The 18367-nt window shown below is 40.9% G+C and overlaps 1 protein-coding gene across 1 annotated transcript in view; it reads right to left on the bottom strand.

Annotated features, from left to right (window-relative positions):
- LOC100493190 (phospholipase A2 inhibitor 25 kDa subunit) overlaps nucleotides 1-18367 on the bottom strand; it is a 102273-nt gene that overhangs the window by 39979 nt on the left and 43927 nt on the right. The gene's annotated exons all lie outside the window — the stretch shown is intronic.

The raw sequence follows: 18367 nt of genomic DNA, 5'->3' as shown, positions 1-18367 counted from the left end.
TACAATAGTGGTAAATATTTAGTCGTGACATTATACAGTACTATATAGCGGTAAATATTTAGTTGCACAAAATACATTACTAGGTATATACTGGCAATTTGTCGCGACTTTGTAATCTCGCGACTTGTGGCCATTTTGTGGCGTTTTTTGAATCTCGTGACATGTGCGACTTGCGGCCATTTTGTGTCATTGAGCCTGCTGTCACCACACTGAGAGCACCATGCCTGGGGTGTCAGAGCTGCTAATGGAGGAGAGGCGTTATATTATTGCGTTTCTCCTGTGCTCAGGTTATGACAGGCTGCCGCTGGGGCCAATAGGGGACCATGAGCGCAAGAGGGCTATCCTGCGCAACCTAATAGCCGGGTTGCGCAGGGGCTTTCGGCTCGAAATGGACCTCCGCCTGCTCCAACGGATTTGGTCAGACCTGAAGTGCAGGAGCTTTCAGGAGATCGCTGAAATAGCTGAAGGTAATTATTCTACTTTAAAATGGTTTTACACAATACGTTTCTTAAAAGATTTAGCAAGTAATTTGAACTTGAATTGTATATTCTCTCTCTCTCTATGTGTGTGTATATATGCATGTTTTTTATAAAATACACAATAAAGTTGACAATAAAGAGGGAATTTTAAATATGTTGTGGCATTTTGAAAAACAAATACATATACACATATATATATATATATATATATATATATATATATATATATATACAGCCAGAATGCTCAGGACCAAGGGTATTCCGGATAAGGGGTCTTTCTGTAATTTGGATCTCCATCCCTTAAGTCTAATAAAAAATCAATAAAACATGAATTAAACCCAATACGATGGTTTTGCCTCCAATAATGATTATTTAGATCTTAGTTGGGATCAAGTACAGGTGCTGTTTAATTATTACAGAGAAAAGGGAATCATTTAACCATTAAATAAACCCAATAGGGCTGTTCTGCCCCAATAAGGGGTAATTATATCTTAGTTGGGATCAAGTACAGGTGCTGTTTAATTATTACAGAGAAAAGGGAATCATTTAACCATTAAATAAACCCAATAGGGCTGTTCTGCCCCAATAAGGGGTAATTATATCTTAGTTGGGATCAAGTACAGGTACTGTTTTATTATTACAGAGAAAAGGGAATCATTTAACCATTAAATAAACCCAATAGGGCTGTTCTGCCCCCAATAAGGGGTAATTATATCTTAGTTGGGATCAAGTACAGGTGCTGTTTAATTATTACAGAGAAAAGGGAATCATTTAACCATTAAATAAACCCAATAGGGCTGTTCTGCCCCCAATAAGGGGTAATTATATCTTAGTTGGGATCAATTGCAAGGTACTGTTTTATTATTACAGAGAAAAAGGAAATGAGTTTTTAAATTAAGAATTACTTGATTCAAATGGAGTCTATGGGAGACGGGCTTTCCGTAGTTTGGGGCTTTCTGGATAACGGGTTTCCAGATAAGGGATCCCATACCTGTGTATATATATATATATATATACACACACACATTTTCAAATACATATGCATAAATGAGTTTAAAGCAGGGGGAAAGCAGCAGGGAGCGGCCCATTTTGGGGAAGGGCCACAAATGTTTTAGGGGGCCCTGGCTAACAATGTCTGTGTGTCCTTTGGATTGATGTGAGGGTTCACAGGGGGAGGGGCCAGTGGGGGCATGGGAGGAGGGGGGCCAAAAAAATGTTGTTGTGAGGGGCCCCGTTATTTAGGATGGTGGCCCTCTGTGTATGAATGTATATATATATATGTATAATAGATTTAAATAACATCTTGCAATACTGTCTCACAGAACTCAACATCGACATCGTGCCTCTCCTCCCTCCGGAGGCTCAACCCCAGGCACAACAGGCTCAACAGGCCCCAGGACCTGCCCAGGCCCCCAAGGCCCCAGGAGCTGACCAGGCCCCAGGACCAAGCAAGGCCCCAGGACCAAGCCAGGCCCCAGGACCAAGCAAGGCCCCAGGACCAAGCAAGGCCCCAGGACCAAGCAAGGCCCAAGGACTGAGCCAGGCCCCCAAGGCCCCAGAGGCTGAGGAGGCAGAGGAGGCCCCCAAGGCCAAGAAGGCCATGGAGGCCCCGGACACCCCCCCTTTACTCCTCCCCTAGTTTGAGCCTACTTTCCCCGGCCCTTGGGTTCCCCCCCCAGCCCCCCGGATGCCAGCCACCAGGTTCTCCTGCCGAGGAAGGCCCAGCACATCGGTCCATGCAGGAGGACCTGGACATTATGAAGGCCGAGCTGGCCCAGCTCCGGGGGGAAGTTGCCCAACTCAGGAGGGACATGGATGAACTCAAGGGAAGCAAGCCCTAAGTTTTTTTTCCCCCCTTTTTTTATAGTAAAATTTTATACTTTTATACTTTTGAACTGAGTAATGTCTCATTATTTATCCTTCATTGATATGGTATTCTATACTTTCATGTAGTTTCCCCTACACTCTTACATTTATCAGTAACACATCAGTATGCTATATGGGTTAAATGTTTGCAAATATTCTGCCAACAATTTTGTCTTTAGCCCATTTTGCTGAATAGTAAAACTTGCGTTAATTAGTACGTAGCGTATTTTCTGGCGAGTGGGATAACTGCCAATCCAATGTTTTTTTTATTTGTCCCCGTTTAATAAAGTGCCCATAACATATTTGCCATTTATTCTGTGTCTAAAATCTCCCACTTAATTGAAGCCACTTTAGCTAACGGACCCCTAAGTATTTGGCTAAATATTCATAAATGCCCCCCCCCCCCATTTTATTATCTCTAGCACTTCTTTTTTTTTTCTTACTTAGATTTTTATAGTTTTTTGGGGGTTTTTTTGCAAATAAACTTTTATACAGCAACTCTCTAGCACTCTGTGCTCTCCCAGGGCAAAATGTCGCCAGTTTTATGCTGCTGATTGTCGCGTGCGTAATGTTGCGACAATTAGCGCATGCGATAAATAGCGTGCATGCGGAAAATACCGCGCACGCTATTTATCGCGACAAAGCTATCGCATGCAGTACCGCGCGTAAAATAGCGCGAGTATGCCAAAATGAAGACGCGGTAAAATTTTTAGCGCACACTAAAAATAGCGCACGTTAAGTCGCACTTTAGTGAATCGGGCCCAATCAGTACAGTCTCTTCTGCTGGAAATTCAGAATTTAAAAGTAAAATGTAAAAATGAATTTTTATAAAAATTATTACAGGAGATAATAGACACTTACGGGTCGGTGTGGGGGGTGTGCAGTTGTCTGTATAACAACAGGAGAATGCTATTTTGATTTTTAAATTAGGAGTACTGATACTTCCAGATTTATCACACCGGATGTGAGGGGCACAGGAGAGGGTGTAATCTTGAGTTACAGTCACCCCATCTGTGGGAATGCACACACAGTATAATGGGTACCGGAAAGCTCAAATGTGGATCATTAGAATATCATTATCTACATCATACAAACTGTAAATTGTAAGGTAACTTCTTCCCCTTTAATAACTGGGCTAAAGCTGACTGTGCCTGAGACCAACCCGCAGTTCATCTGTAGGGGCAGTTTGTTATTATGATCACTCACTCCAACCATGTCTTTCTCAACCTATAGACTCCCTCCAGTTTCAGGACTGAATCAGTGCAAAATACATCTAAAAGTCTCAGATCTAAGAATTTACCTATAAAATACATAGTAGTTTTCTGTCTGATAATATGAGTGACCCCCATTTCCCTTTACAGGCAGTAAATACCACACTATCTGCCAGAATAAAGGAAATATCATAACTGGTAACATCCAGTATAAAGAAAATGCTGTATCTTATGGATTTTATGGGGAAACCCTGACCTGCCTATAGTCTGATATTGTCTGCTGACCCCGCCACTGCTGAACAAGGTTTATCACACTGGCTGAGTGGAGCAGTTTGGCCGGATATTAATTTGAGTGGTTTGAAAACACCACAAAGTGAGGAGCTCACAGGGCAGTAGAACCTATCATGGTGGCTCTGCATAGGCTCCTAATATTATTCGATTGCTGTGACCCAATGAGTAGATGTCCCTTATTGCCACCCCCTGTGCAGCCTCACCAGACAGGAGATCAATGTGTATGGCCACCTTTAACCTCAGAGCCCACTATGCACAAATCTTACTAGGGCGGCGGGGTCCCATTAACTCCTTTCTTCTCTTCTTCTTTTGCATGTTGTTTTTATTTCTCTCTCCCCTATTCTGTTTCTCTGTTCTCTATTGGACATAGTGACTGGACTGTAGGATATAGAGCACCCAAACTACAAATGATAATGTTTTCCAAACATACACCATTGTATACACACTAGATTTACCCAGAATAAACCATAAAACTTACGTTCAGTAATTAATAAGTTCATAGCCACACAGGCACTATCAGCTGGGCAGGGAAGGCTTCCGCCTTGGCAGGGAGTGCTGTCGGCTGACCTACAGTTCTGACAAGAGAGAGAATAACCTAAAAAGAAAAATGTAAGAAATTCTGTATATATTTATGTTTCAAATATTTCTATCATCTATCTATTTCAGTCATGACGACTATAGATGTTTCCTCTTACACAGCCATCTTCATTTATCATTAAAATGAATTTATTGGAGTGAGAAATAGGTTTCTTTCCTTTTTTGCATTTAAAACCTTTAACAGAGACATGCAGAACTTTTTCTGCATTTAGCCAGTGAAGTATGTGAGAAGCAGCCATGACTTGCCCCACCCCCCCCAGCTCTTTTTAACACACTGACATGTTTTTTCCAAGAGGAATGCTTCAGGCAGAATTTAGCAGTCCAAAATCATCTGTCATGGGGTAACAAGGATGTAAATTTGTGGCTAGGTATGTTGACTGTCAACCCAATACCTCCCACCCACATGTACACTGGGCATATATATACTGGGCATACAATGAATCTTCTTGCAAATGGCAAGGAAGCTGTAGATTGCCTGCAGAGGTAACCTGCCTGCCTTTCACTGCATTAGAAAGTTCACCAATCCCACCCATGGCCAGAGTCCCCAGTGAGGCTAAAAGAAATGCTTCATTGGCTAAGCTATTAGCCAAACCAAAGAAGGCACAGCTAACTGAAGATGGCTTCTGTGAAGGCTTCTAGATTTATAGTGAGACAAGATTTTCTAAAAGCATCCCTGATAAGGTAAGGTCAGTCCAAATTAACCCATTATTAGTTTGGGCAAAAATTCACAAGGAAATGGCACCGGGCAGAGTTCAGGGTTCCCTCTTAAGGTGGCCGATTCTAGCTGCTGATTTCAGTTCTTTAGACTCGGCAGCTTATCTGCCTGTGTATGGGCACTAACGACGGCCTCCCCAACCTACATCTGGCCTGAAATTGGGCAGATCTTGATCAGGCAGGTTTGATATTTCTGTCAGATCAGGGACCGCATCAGCTCGTTGATGTAGTACCCAGTCCGACGGGCACCAATACCCTGGGGCCAAATGACTGAATTAGGCCAATATCGCCCACCCATAGGTGGGGATATGGGGAGAAGATCCCCTCACTTGGCAGGGTATGGCCACCTTCAGAATCACCAATACCACATCCTAGGCTATCCCCTTTAGGTTTAGCACCAAAAATGAAACCAAATACCTATTGTCTTGTAAATCATTCACTTTGTTTCCATTTCTGTTTGTGCTAATGTTTTAATCAGAGACCTATTTATTAAATTTTAATTTGTGAAGGTTTGAAGGTATTTTCAAACTCACTCAAATGTTTACTTTTTTATTAAAAAATTTAAATGTAAAAAAATTTCATAAAATCTAAAAAAAACCCTCAAATACCTTGAATTTGAGTTTACATGCTCAAAAAATAAATTCAAAAATTGAAAAAATGGCTTGAATTTTGCCTAGGACAACATCCATTGAATCTGAATTTGCAGGATCTTAAATGCTGTTTTAGGATTTTGCTTAAAGAAATACTGTCATGGGAAAACATGTTCTTTCAAAAACCATGAGTTGAGCTTCTCCAGCAGAATCCTGCATTGTATTCTGTATTACTGTATAAATAGGGCAGTATGGGTCTGTATGTGAGTGTATAGGTAGGTCAGTGTGGGTCTGTATGTGAGGGGATAGATAGGTCAGTATGGGCCTGTATGTGAGTGGATAGATAGGTCAGTGTGGGTCTGTATGTGAGTGGATAGATAGGTCAGTATGGGTCTGTATGTGAGGGGATAGATAGGTCAGTATGGGCCTGTATGTGAGTGGATAGATAGGTCAGTGTGGGTCTGTATGTGAGTGGATAGATAGGTCAGTATGGGTCTGTATGTGAGGGGATAGATAGGTCAGTATGGGCCTGTATGTGAGTGGATAGATAGGTCAGTATGGGTCTGTATGTGAGTGGATAGATAGGTCAGTGTGGGTCTGTATGTGAGTGGATAGATAGGTCAGTGTGGGTCTGTATGTGAGTGGATAGATAGGTCAGTATGGGTCTGTATGTGAGGGGATAGATAGGTCAGTATGGGCCTGTATGTGAGTGGATAGATAGGTCAGTGTGGGTCTGTATGTGAGTGGATAGATAGGTCAGTGTGGGTCTGTATGTGAGTGGATAGGTCAGTGTGGGTCTGTATGTGAGTGGATAGATAGGTCAGTGTGGGTCTGTATGTGAGTGGATAGATAGGTCAGTGTGGGTCTGTATGTGAGTGGATAGATAGGTCAGTGTGGGTCTGTATGTGAGTGGATAGATAGGTCAGTGTGGGTCTGTATGTGAGTGGATGGATAGGTCAGTGTGGGTCTGTATGTGAGTGTATAGATAGGTCAGTGTGGGTCTGTATGTGAGTGGATAGATAGGTCAGTATGGGTCTGTATGTGAGTGTATAGATAGGTCAGTGTGGGTCTGTATGTGAGTGGATAGATAGGTCAGTGTGGGTCTGTATGTGAGTGTATAGATAGGTCAGTATGGGTCTGTATGTGAGTGTATAGATAGGTCAGTGTGGGTCTGTATGTGAGTGGGATAGATAGGTCAGTATGGGTCTGTATGTGAGTGGATAGATAGGTCAGTGTGGGTCTGTATGTGAGTGGATAGATAGGTCAGTGTGGGTCTGTATGTGAGTGGATAGATAGGTCAGTGTGGGTCTGTATGTGAGTGGATAGATAGGTCAGTATGGGTCTGTATGTGAGTGGATAGATAGGTCAGTATGGGTCTGTATGTGAGTGGATATATAGGTCAGTGTGGGTCTGTATGTGAGTGGATAGGTCAGTGTGGGTCTGTATGTGAGTGGATAGATAGGTCAGTGTGGGTCTGTATGTGAGTGGATAGATAGGTCAGTATGGGTCTGTATGTGAGTGGATAAATAGGTCAGTATGGGTCTGTATGTGAGTGGATAGGTCAGTGTGGGTCTGTATGTGAGTGGATAGATAGGTCAGTGTGGGTCTGTATGTGAGTGGATAGATAGGTCAGTGTGGGTCTGTATGTGAGTGGATAGATAGGTCAGTATGGGTCTGTATGTGAGTGGATAGATAGGTCAGTGTGGGTCTGTATGTGAGTGTATAGATAGGTCAGTATGGGTCTGTATGTGAGTGGATAAATAGGTCAGTATGGGTTTGTGTGCTGGGTTTACTTGGAAGGGTTGAACTTGATGGACTCTTGTTTTTTTCAACCCAGTGTAACAATGTAACCAGGCAGAAGTGGGAACGAGAGAATGTGTACAGAAAGATAAGTAATGAAAAAATAATAATAAAAGTTAAGCCTCACAGAACAACTTTTGGTCAAAGCAGAACTTGTATTGCCAGACAGTTTTTGAACATTTTGCACTGTTTTACTTTAGGGGCCTTTCCTCGGGGGACTTTTAGTTTTCCCAGAAAAACAATATATCATTTTTTTTCTGGACAACTTATGCTTTCAAAATATGGTGGAATTTTTGTGTAATTCCAATTCTGTAAACATTTCCATAATATAAACACACATAACAGAAACAAAATATTTTATGCATGAAACTACAACTGATTTGGAAAGTCCCATGTCTCCTGAACGTGCCAATACCAAATATATATAGTTTTATGGAGATTTCTCACTTGTATAAGTCACAAACTCCCCGCAGTACCTACCAAATTCCCAAAGCACTGCTCCAGAAAGCTGCATACTTTAGATTTCAAAATTCCACTAACAGAAGGTTTATCCCAGAAAATTATACATTTTTGGAAAGAACAGATCCCGGGGAATACAGAATAGGCACAACTGTCTGTCTACTCCAAACTATCAAGTCACAACACTTTCCTAAAGTTGTTTTTTTTATCAAAATTTGTGAAATTTTAAAAAAATTGCTTCAAAGCTTCCAGTCTATAGTATCTTATCTCCTACAAGTCATAAAGTAACCAAATAAAACACCCTAAATATGAACGCCAGGGGTCCACTGAACAGTTTGATGCCCAATATGTATAGGTTTACCTAAGTATGTGGCATGTAGGGGCCCCAATGGGAACATACCCCCATATGTACTGTCATTTCTGTCATTTCAGCTCCTGCAAAATCAACACATTTACATCATTATATGTGGGATAAAGCTAGTATAAAGTACGCTCACCCCAGAAAGTCTGATATTTTTGGAAAGTACATATTCTCCTGAATCTAAAATGGATATCCTTATCTTTCTATTCCAAAGTACCCAGCTGCAAAGCTTTTCTAAATATAGCAATTTTGATGACATTTCCAAAAATCCCTCAAAGCTTCCAATTTGCAGCATCTTATCTCCCACATAGCATTAGGTACCAAGATAAAACACCATAAATTTGAATGCCAGGGGTCCACTGAACAGTTTGATGCCCAATATGTATAGGTTTACCTAAATATGTAGCATGTAGGGGCCCCAATGGGAACATACCCCAATATGATAATTTCAGCTCCTGCAAAATCACACATTTACATTCTTTATGTTGGATATTGGTATAAAAAAGTACGTTCACCCTAGAAAGCCATATATTTTTGGGAAGTACACATTCCCCTGAATATATAATGGGTACACATTTCTTTGTACTCCAAAGTACCAAGCCGTAAAGCTTTCCCAAGTTTGCCGATTTTTATGACATTTCAGAAAATCGACTAAAAATATTGCAATTTGCTGCATTTATCTCACACAATTTCTTGCGTACAAAGGCAAATCACCCCAAATAGGAACACCTAAGGTCTACTGAACAGCTTGTTGCCCAATATGCATAGATATACCCAAGTCTGTGGTATGTACTGACCCCAAAATAAAAATAGCGCATATGGATTTCTCGCCTGCCATCTCATCTTTTGCACACAGAGCCCCCTGACAGTGTATTCTGTGCTGTAACCCCCCCTAACTATACAGAGACCCCCAGAAAACCATATATTTTTGTAAAGTACACATTCTGATGAATTAAAAATAGGTAAAGTTATTTTTGTACACCAAAGTTACACATGGAAAAGCTATGCCAAAAACAGATCAGGAACACTAATACAAGGATAAAAATGCAATAAAACCACAAAAATTGTGCTACTTAGTGAAACAACAAAATAAGTCACACAGCAGTGTAATTAGTGGTCAGAATATCTAATAGTCATGCTGTCAAAATAAACAGTTTTTAGGGAAATAAACTAAAAATGAGTGGTAAAATGGGAAAAATAATAATAATAAAAAAAAGTATGTGTATACATGTGTGTACATATGTAAAAGTTGTGTGACAGCATGTAAGTGTGTATATGAGTGTATATGAGTGTGCAAAATGAAAAAAAAACCCCAAAAAACCTGCTAAATTGTATGATGTATGTGTGTATAAAAGTATGTAAGTGCGTGCAAGTGTGTAAATGCAAAAAATAAAAACACTTAAGCGATGCGATCACGTCTGCTGCTTGGAGGCACAATGCACTGAGATGGCGCCTACACACCAATATTACAGCTACAAATACATTTGTTGGTTCAAGAATAAAAGGTTAAATGGCAGAGGGAATTATTTGCTGTGTAACAGTGTCGGCAGAACTGTTAATATGACTATTTTTTGACACCTGGAATTGTTTGTTAACCTGGAAACAAAAGATAGGATTTTTCCCGCACCAACAACACTCATCTAATAGGCACTGGTTGTGATATATTTAATGTGGGGCTACATTGAGAAGGCATTTACCCTTTGTGGGAAGGCCAAGACCTAAGGTGGGGGTATTAGGCACAAAGGGACAAGTTTAATCTCTTGTCATTTCCCAGGGGAACTTGAATTGGAAGCTTTAGATACAAAACCTTTAAAGAAATAATCACTTAGGTATTTATAGGGGATCAGAGAGCTCTTCCCTCTGTTTCTCAGTCTGTGACATTATCCCGCCCGGCTACAGACTGGGGAGGAACCCGATTGGCTGGATGCCCAGTGCCGTTTGGAGAGAAAGGCATGCCTAGGTTTGGAGCCAAAAATCAGGGGCCCAGCAGTTTATAAAGTGACCCCCTGTTGTTTTGCCTGAGTTTAAACAGAGAGTAAACAGTGACTGTAAAGACTGTGCCAGCTGTAAAGAGAGATCTGGTACACTGCAGTGAGATGCCTTAACCCTGCGGATCCTGGGGAAACTGAAAGAACTCTGGGGAAGGGACTTTGGGGCAGGTAGCGCTACCTGGGGAAAGAGCTCTGGGGAAGGTACTTTGGGGCAGGTAGCGCTACCTGGGGAAAGAGCTCTGGGGAAGGGACTTTGGGGCAGGTAGCGCTACCTGGGGAAAGAGCTCTGGGGAAGGGACTTTGGGGCAGGTAGCGCTACCTGGGGAAAGAGCTCTGGGGAAGGGACTTTGGGGCAGGTAGCGCTACCTGGGGAAAGAGCTCTGGGGAAGGGACTTTGGGGCAGGTAGCGCTACCTGGGGAAAGAGCTCTGGGGAAGGGACTTTGGGGCAGGTAGCGCTACCTGGGGAAAGAGCTCTGGGGAAGGACTTTGGGGCAGGTAGCGCTACCTGGGGAAAGAGCTCTGGGGAAGGGACTTTGGGGCAGGTAGCGCTACCTGGGGAAAGAGCTCTGGGGAAGGGACTTTGGGGCAGGTAGCGCTACCTGGGGAAAGAGCTCTGGGGAAGGGACTTTGGGGCAGGTAGCGCTACCTGGGGAAAGAGCTCTGGGGGAGGGACTTTGGGGCAGGTAGCGCTACCTGGGGAAAGAGCTCTGGGGAAGGGACTTTGCCAGGACTGAACTGGGGAAGGGTATTTCCTCCATGAGGGGAGTGTGGGACTGTATCCCCAGAGAGACTGAGCCAGTAGTGACTAAACCCACAGGTTTCCCAAAGCAAGGATGACAAACAGGGTAAAAAAAAAATGCAGAAAATTTGAATTGTGAACTTTTGATCACAAGCTTTTAGATGGCGTTTTTGTACATCTGGGTTTTACTCAGTTTTGATGCACAATAAGGGTCAGATTTACTTATAATTTCTCATTTTTTTTAATATTCAAATTCAACTAAACACATTTTCCCTAATGTCAAAAAATCGTAAAAAACGTGACTCTTTCGAATTGTCAAAATGAAAATCCAGACTTTATCGAATTGTCACTGCGAAACCCAGCGAAATCTCTAAAGTTTCGAGACAAAAGAAAGAACTTCAAAGAAAAGGAAGGGGCCTTCGCCATTGACTTCTACATAAACTCGGCAAGTTTAACCTGGTGAAATGTCAAATTTGGATTTTTAGCCATTTAGACGCATAGTAAATCTCAGAAAAGAAGCCATTTTAAAAAAATATCAATCAAGTTTAAAATTAAAAATCGATGGTTAGTAAATGAGCCCCTAGGTGTGACGGCTTTTGTTACAGGAGTAGTTATTACCCTGTGTGCAGTGTAAGCTGTTTTGTTATCCAGAACTCTAACATCAGCATCATTTCCCCATAGGAACAGTTACAGGAACATAATCACAGCTCCGACCGACTGAACTGTAAACATCTCTGTCTAGTGGGTCTCTGGGGTAGTGGGAATCCAATCTAAACTGTAGGGCTGCCGGGATAACTATATCACACTGCAAATTGAATTTTGCCAAGGACAACTCCCATTGATCTTAAATTCCAAAAAAGTCGTGATTTTTGGACAAAAACCAGAAAAATCTCTAAAGTTACGAGACAAAAAAGGACTTCAAGGAAAATGGAAGGGACCTTCGCCATTGACTTCTACATAAACTCGGCAAGTTTAACCTGGTGAATTGTCAGATTTGGATTTTAGCTGTTTAGAAACATAGTAAATCTCCGAAAAGCGCTTCAAATAATGTATAACATTATCTCACTGCATTTAACAAACAAATCCCGGGTCAGGCAGGGACACAACTCAAAATGAACTTACCGGTTGCTGCCAGAGCTGATAGGACAGAAAGAATTCCCAGGGGAAGTCTCATATTGAGAGTCTGAATAGTAACTGCAACTGCCTGCACTGTCTCCTGTAACCTCCCCGAGTGAGAGATTAAGCACAACCCATACTTATAAGGCGAAGTTATAAGGGGGGGCAATAGCGAATGAGGGGTCAGGAAGGGACAAATGTTGAAAACAATTGTACTCTGTACAGAATCCAACTTGATTTAATATGTTGTGCAATCTCGCTGGCTGCTCTTTTATTTTTAAGTGTTTTGTAGCCTTTAAACCATTTTAGTTTTACGGTAATGACAGATTCTGGTGGTCGAAACATTAATAACAAAAAGAAGGGGCGCTATATAAGAAACAAAAAGTCCATAACAACAACAAAAAACAACAAAAGGGAAAATAACAAGTCAGTGTTCTTGAGCCACTACACAATCTGAATAAACGTGGTGTAATAAGAGTTCACAGAAAATATACAGCTTTCCAGGTGCGTAGTCAGTAGGGGGTGCGACCACCTCGCGCAGCAAACCAATCTACCGATATCTAGATACACATGGAAACAGAGAGGCGCACTCCCATAGTGTAAAATCAAAGTAAATTGTTTAATACATAAAAGTTGCACTTACAATTGTTGCAGTACAATATCAATCAGTGAGGCCCAACGCGTTTCATCATCAAATGACTTCCTCAGGGGCATGCGTGAGTGATCCCTATCAGAGTGTGCAGGTAAAATTATATAATATCAAAACAAAATTGCAATAAAAAGTTCTAGTTTTAGATTACAAATCGCACCGTACTCTAAATAAAACTGTATATGAAAGAAAAAAAAAACAACAAAATAAAAGAACACAACCAACAATTCGATCACCATAAAATCTGACAAATCCAGTAATTCTCTCTCTGGTGTAATTTAGTTATCAGACTATTTTCAGAATAATTAATTTGCCCCTATGGCTTTAAACCCCACCCTCTCCTTCTTTATCCTGTTACTGGGCAAAGACCCATGTATCTAGTTTGTTTTAAACAAAGCATTTGACCAGTAGGTTTGGAAATAAAAACAGATGTGTTATGGGGGATGAATTGGCATGTAATACATCTTCTATGGTCACACCTAAGCATACCGGTAATCTCAGGGTTAATCAATGGTGTAGAGTTAACGGATTTAAATTTACTAGGAGCCAAAAAGTTACATAAATTCTTTGTGCCTGATTGGCCGCACCTAACTGGCAAGCGAGAGGGAGAGCGAGGTCTGTATACTGGGCCTGCAGTCTATGTACCTGTACCCCTGTCTTAAAGGCTGGTAATACTGCACAGTTACAATAAATATACAAAACATATATTAAAACTGGCACACCCTATAAAAATGTAACTTTTATTTTCAATACATTATAGAAGTGTCCAACGTTTCATACTCTTTAGGACCTTTCTCAAGGACTTTTTCTTGAGATTTCTAAATATATATAAACAAGAGATCTTCTGCACTCCCCCATTATCAATATATACAGGACATTAAGACATTCTGTGCATTAAGCTACTAAGAAATGCCCTCCTCTTTAAGCAAAACAGGGATTGTTTGTCCATATATTGCAATATACTTCAAGCTGGCCAACTGCGTCAAAGTCATCCCTTCTGGCCAGTCCTACACTGAATTACACGATTCATCAAGAATTCTACTGCTTCAATATACATTTAGCAAAGGGACTAAGTTTTACCTGCAACTGTCTTGCTTTCAAGGTTAAAATTCCCATATGGTTGCCCTTTTATTGGCCCATTGGGATCACCTGACTGCAGCTGGGAAGGGTGGGAGCTACAACATGGAGCTGGCCACTGCTATATATATATATAAACTATAGCAAAAAATGGAAAGTTGTGCTCAACCACTAAATCTGAAACCATTAGGCGGGGGTGCAATGAGGTTGTGACCACAAAATACATAGAAACAACAACAAGAGAGCCTCTGCACTCACCCATTATCAATATATATAGGACATAAAGACATTCTGTGCATTAAGCTACTAAGAAATGCCCTCCTCTTTAAGCAAAACAGGGATTGTTTGTCCATATATTGCAATATACTTCAAGCTGGCCAACTGCGTCAAAGTCATCCCTTCTGGCCAGTCCTATACTGACTTACTTAATTGTGGGTTCTGCTTCCTCCCTAGCTGGATATAGGAGTGGGGGAACTCCAGAACGTTGCAGATGGGGTCATGTACCAGTTTACATGTTTAATCAGATATATGTTATACTGCATATGAACATAATATAAGTTCACTGCATATGAAGAGTGAGCACTGTGTCTCTATATATATATATAGAGAATGTATACAAGTAGGCACTCCCGTATAACGAAGTCAAGGAATGCCTGGGTGCAGTATAGAAAAATGTAGCATAGTCCAAATTAGATGCCGCACTCACAGGACTTAATAAAGAATAAGGAAAATATTTATTGATGGAAACACGTCAAACTAACGTTTCGGCCGCATCAAGGCTGTGGATGCGGCCGAAACGTTAGTTTGACGTGTTTCCATCAATAAATATTTTCTTTATTCTTTATTAAGTCCTGTGAGTGCGGCATCTAATTTGGACTATGCTATATATATATATATATATATATATATATATATATATCTATATATATATATAAAAAAAGGGAAAGTTGTGCTCAACCACTAAATTTTAAACCATTAGGCGGGGGTGCAATGAGGTTGTGACCACGAAATACATAGAAACAACAACAAGAGATCCTCTGCACTCACCCATTATCAATATATAGAACATTAAGACATTCGGTGCATTTAAGCTACTAAGAAATGCCCTTCCCTCTAAGCAAAACAGGGATTGTTTGTCCATATATTGCAATATACTTCAAGCTGGCCAACTGCGTCAAAGTCATCCCTTTTGACCAGTTCCTACACTGACTTATGCCAATAAAAGGGCAACCATATGGGGGTTTTAACCTTGAAAGCAAGTAAGTTGCAGGTAAAACTTAGTCCCTTGGCTAAATGTATATTGAAGCAGTAGAATTCTTAATGAATCGCATAAGTCAGTGTAGGAACTGGTCAAAAGGGATGACTTTGACGCAGTTGGCCAGCTTGAAGTATATTGCAATATATGGACAAACAATCCCTGTTTTGCTTAGAGGGAAGGGCATTTCTTAGTAGCTTAAATGCACCGAATGTCTTAATGTTCTATATATTGATAATGGGTGAGTGCAGAGGATCTCTTGTTGTTGTTTATATATATATATATATATAAAATAGTCCATAGGGTGCACACCATTTGCAGCAACAAAACCTGGGTGCTAGTACCAAAAAAATGCATTAGAACAAAGACAGCACTCCTAGGATTTAAATCCTAGGAGTGCTGTTTTTGTTCCAGTATATATATATATATATATAGAAACGAGTTGCTGGAAAGCTGCACACCATAAGAGCAAGATAATACCTGGGTGCCAGTGCTGAAAGCGTAGATACACAGGGTTGGAATGACAGCACACACAGGATGTTTTTCAAGAAGAATCACAGAGGTTTAGATAAATAAATGTGAGGCTTTATTCAGTCCGACATTTCAGTTCCTATCTGGAACCTCTGTCCCTGATGAAAGTTCCAGATAGGAACTGAAATGTCGGACTGAATAAAGCCTCACATTTATTTATCTAAACCTCTGTGATTCTTCTTGAAAAACATCCTGCGTGTGCTGTTATTCCAACCCTGTATATATATATATATATATATACAAACCGGATTCCAAAAAAGTTGGGACACTAAACAAATTGTGAATAAAAACTGAACCCAATGATGTGGAGGTGCCAACTTCTAATATTTTATTCAGAATAGAACATAAATCACGGAACAAAAGTTTAAACTGAGAAAATATACCATTTTAAGGGAAAAATATGTTGATTCAGAATTTCATGGTGTCAACAAATCCCAAAAAAGTTGGGACAAGTAGCAATAAGAGGCTGGAAAAAGTAAATTTGAGCATAACGAAGAGCTGGAAGACCAAATAACACTACTTAGGTCAATTGGCAACATGATTGGCTATAAAAAGAGCTTCTCAGAGTGGCAGTGTCTCTCAGAAGCCAAGATGGGTAGAGGATCACCAATTCCCACAATGTTGCGCAGAAAGATAGTGGAGCAATATCAGAAAGGTGTTACCCAGCGAAAAATTGCAAAGATTTTGCATCTATCATCATCAACTGTGCATAACATCATCCGAAGATTCAGAGAATCTGGAACAATCTCTGTGCGTAAGGGTCAAGGCCGTAAAACCATACTGGATACCCGTGATCTCCGGGCCCTTAAACGACACTGCACCACAAACAGGAATGCTACTGTAAAGGAAATCACAGAATGGGCTCAGGAATACTTCCAGAAACCATTGTCAGTGAAAACAATCCACCGTGCCATCCGCCGTTGCCAGCTGAAACTCTACAGTGCAAAGAAGAAGCCATTTCTAAGCAAGATGCACAAGCTCAGGTGTTTTCACTGGGCCAGGGATCATTTAAAATGGAGTGTGGCAAAATGGAAGACTGTTCTGTGGTCAGACGAGTCACGATTCGAAGTTCTTTTTGGAAATCTGGGACGCCATGTCATCCAGACCAAAGAGGACAAGGACAACCCAAGTTGTTATCAACGCTCAGTTCAGAAGCCTGCATCTCTGATGGTATGGGGTTGCATGAGTGCGTGTGGCGTGGGCAGCTTGCATGTCTGGAAAGGCAGCATCAATGCAGAAAAATATATTCAGCTTTCTAGAACAACATATGCTCCCATCCAGACGTCATCTCTTTCAGGGAAGACCCTGCATTTTTCAACAAGATAATGCCAGACCACATTCTGCATCAATCACAACATCATGGCTGCGTAGGAGAAGGATCCGGGTACTGAAATGGCCAGTCTGCAGTCCAGATCTTTCACCTATAGAGAACATTTGGTGCATCATAAAGAGGAAGGTGCGACAAAGAAGGCCCAAGACGATTGAACAGTTAGAGGCCTGTATTAGACAAGAATGGGAGAGCATTCCTTGAGAAACTGGTCTCCTCGGTCCCCAGACGTCTGTTGAGTGTTGTAAGAAGAAGGGGAGATGCCACACAGTGGTGAAAATGGCCTTTTTGGGATTTGTTGACACCATGAAATTCTGAATCAACATATTTTTCCCTTAAAATGGTATATTTTCTCAGTTTAAACTTTTGTTCCATGATTTATGTTCTATTCTGAATAAAATTTTAGAAGTTGGCACCTCCACATCATTGCGTTCAGTTTTAATTCACAATTTGTTTAGTGTCCCAACTTTTTTGGAATCCGGTTTGTATATATATATTGTGAGAGATACAAGCAGTAAGAACACTGTTTGGTGTATTTTCCACCAGTGGTAAAGGTGGTATACATGTAGCTCCATGATACATGGGAGATTAGATGCTGCAAACTGGAAGCTTTGAGAGGATTTTTGGAAATATTATCAAAATTGCCAACTTTAGGAAAGCTTTGCGACTTGGTACTTTGGAGTAGAAAGACATGGGTACCCATTTTAGATTCGGGGGAATGTGTACTTTCCAAAAATATATGGCTTTCTGGGGTGAGCGTACTTTGAGCGTACTTTGAGCGTACTTTTTTTGTAGCGTTATCCCACACAAAATGATGTAAATGTGTTTAAATGTGTCAGAAATTACAGAAATGATGGATCATATGGGGGTATGTTCATATTGGGGCCCCTACATGCCACATACTTAGGTAAAACTAAACATATTGGGCATCAAACTATTCAGTGGATCCCTGGCGTTCAAATTTAGGGTGTTTTACCATGGTACCTAATGCTATGTGGGAGATAAGATGCTGCAAAATGGAAGCTTTGAGGGGATTTTTGGAATTGTCATCAAAATTGCTAACTTTAGAAATGCTTTGCAGCTTGGTTCTTTGGAGTAGAAAGACACGGATACCCATTATAGATTCGGGGGAATGTATACTTTCCAAAAATATATGGCTTTCTGGGGTGAGCGTACTTTTTACTAGCTTTATCCCACATATAATGATGTAAATGTATTGATTTTGCAGGAGCTGAAATGACAGAAATGATAGATCATATGGGGGTATGTTCATATTGGGGCCCCTACATGCCACATACTTAGCTAAACCTATA

The sequence above is a fragment of the Xenopus tropicalis genome, chromosome 7 (genome assembly GCF_000004195.4).
Source record: "Xenopus tropicalis strain Nigerian chromosome 7, UCB_Xtro_10.0, whole genome shotgun sequence".
Classification (NCBI taxonomy): Eukaryota; Metazoa; Chordata; class Amphibia; order Anura; family Pipidae; genus Xenopus; species Xenopus tropicalis.
This window is presented reverse-complemented; position numbering and strand designations above follow the sequence as displayed.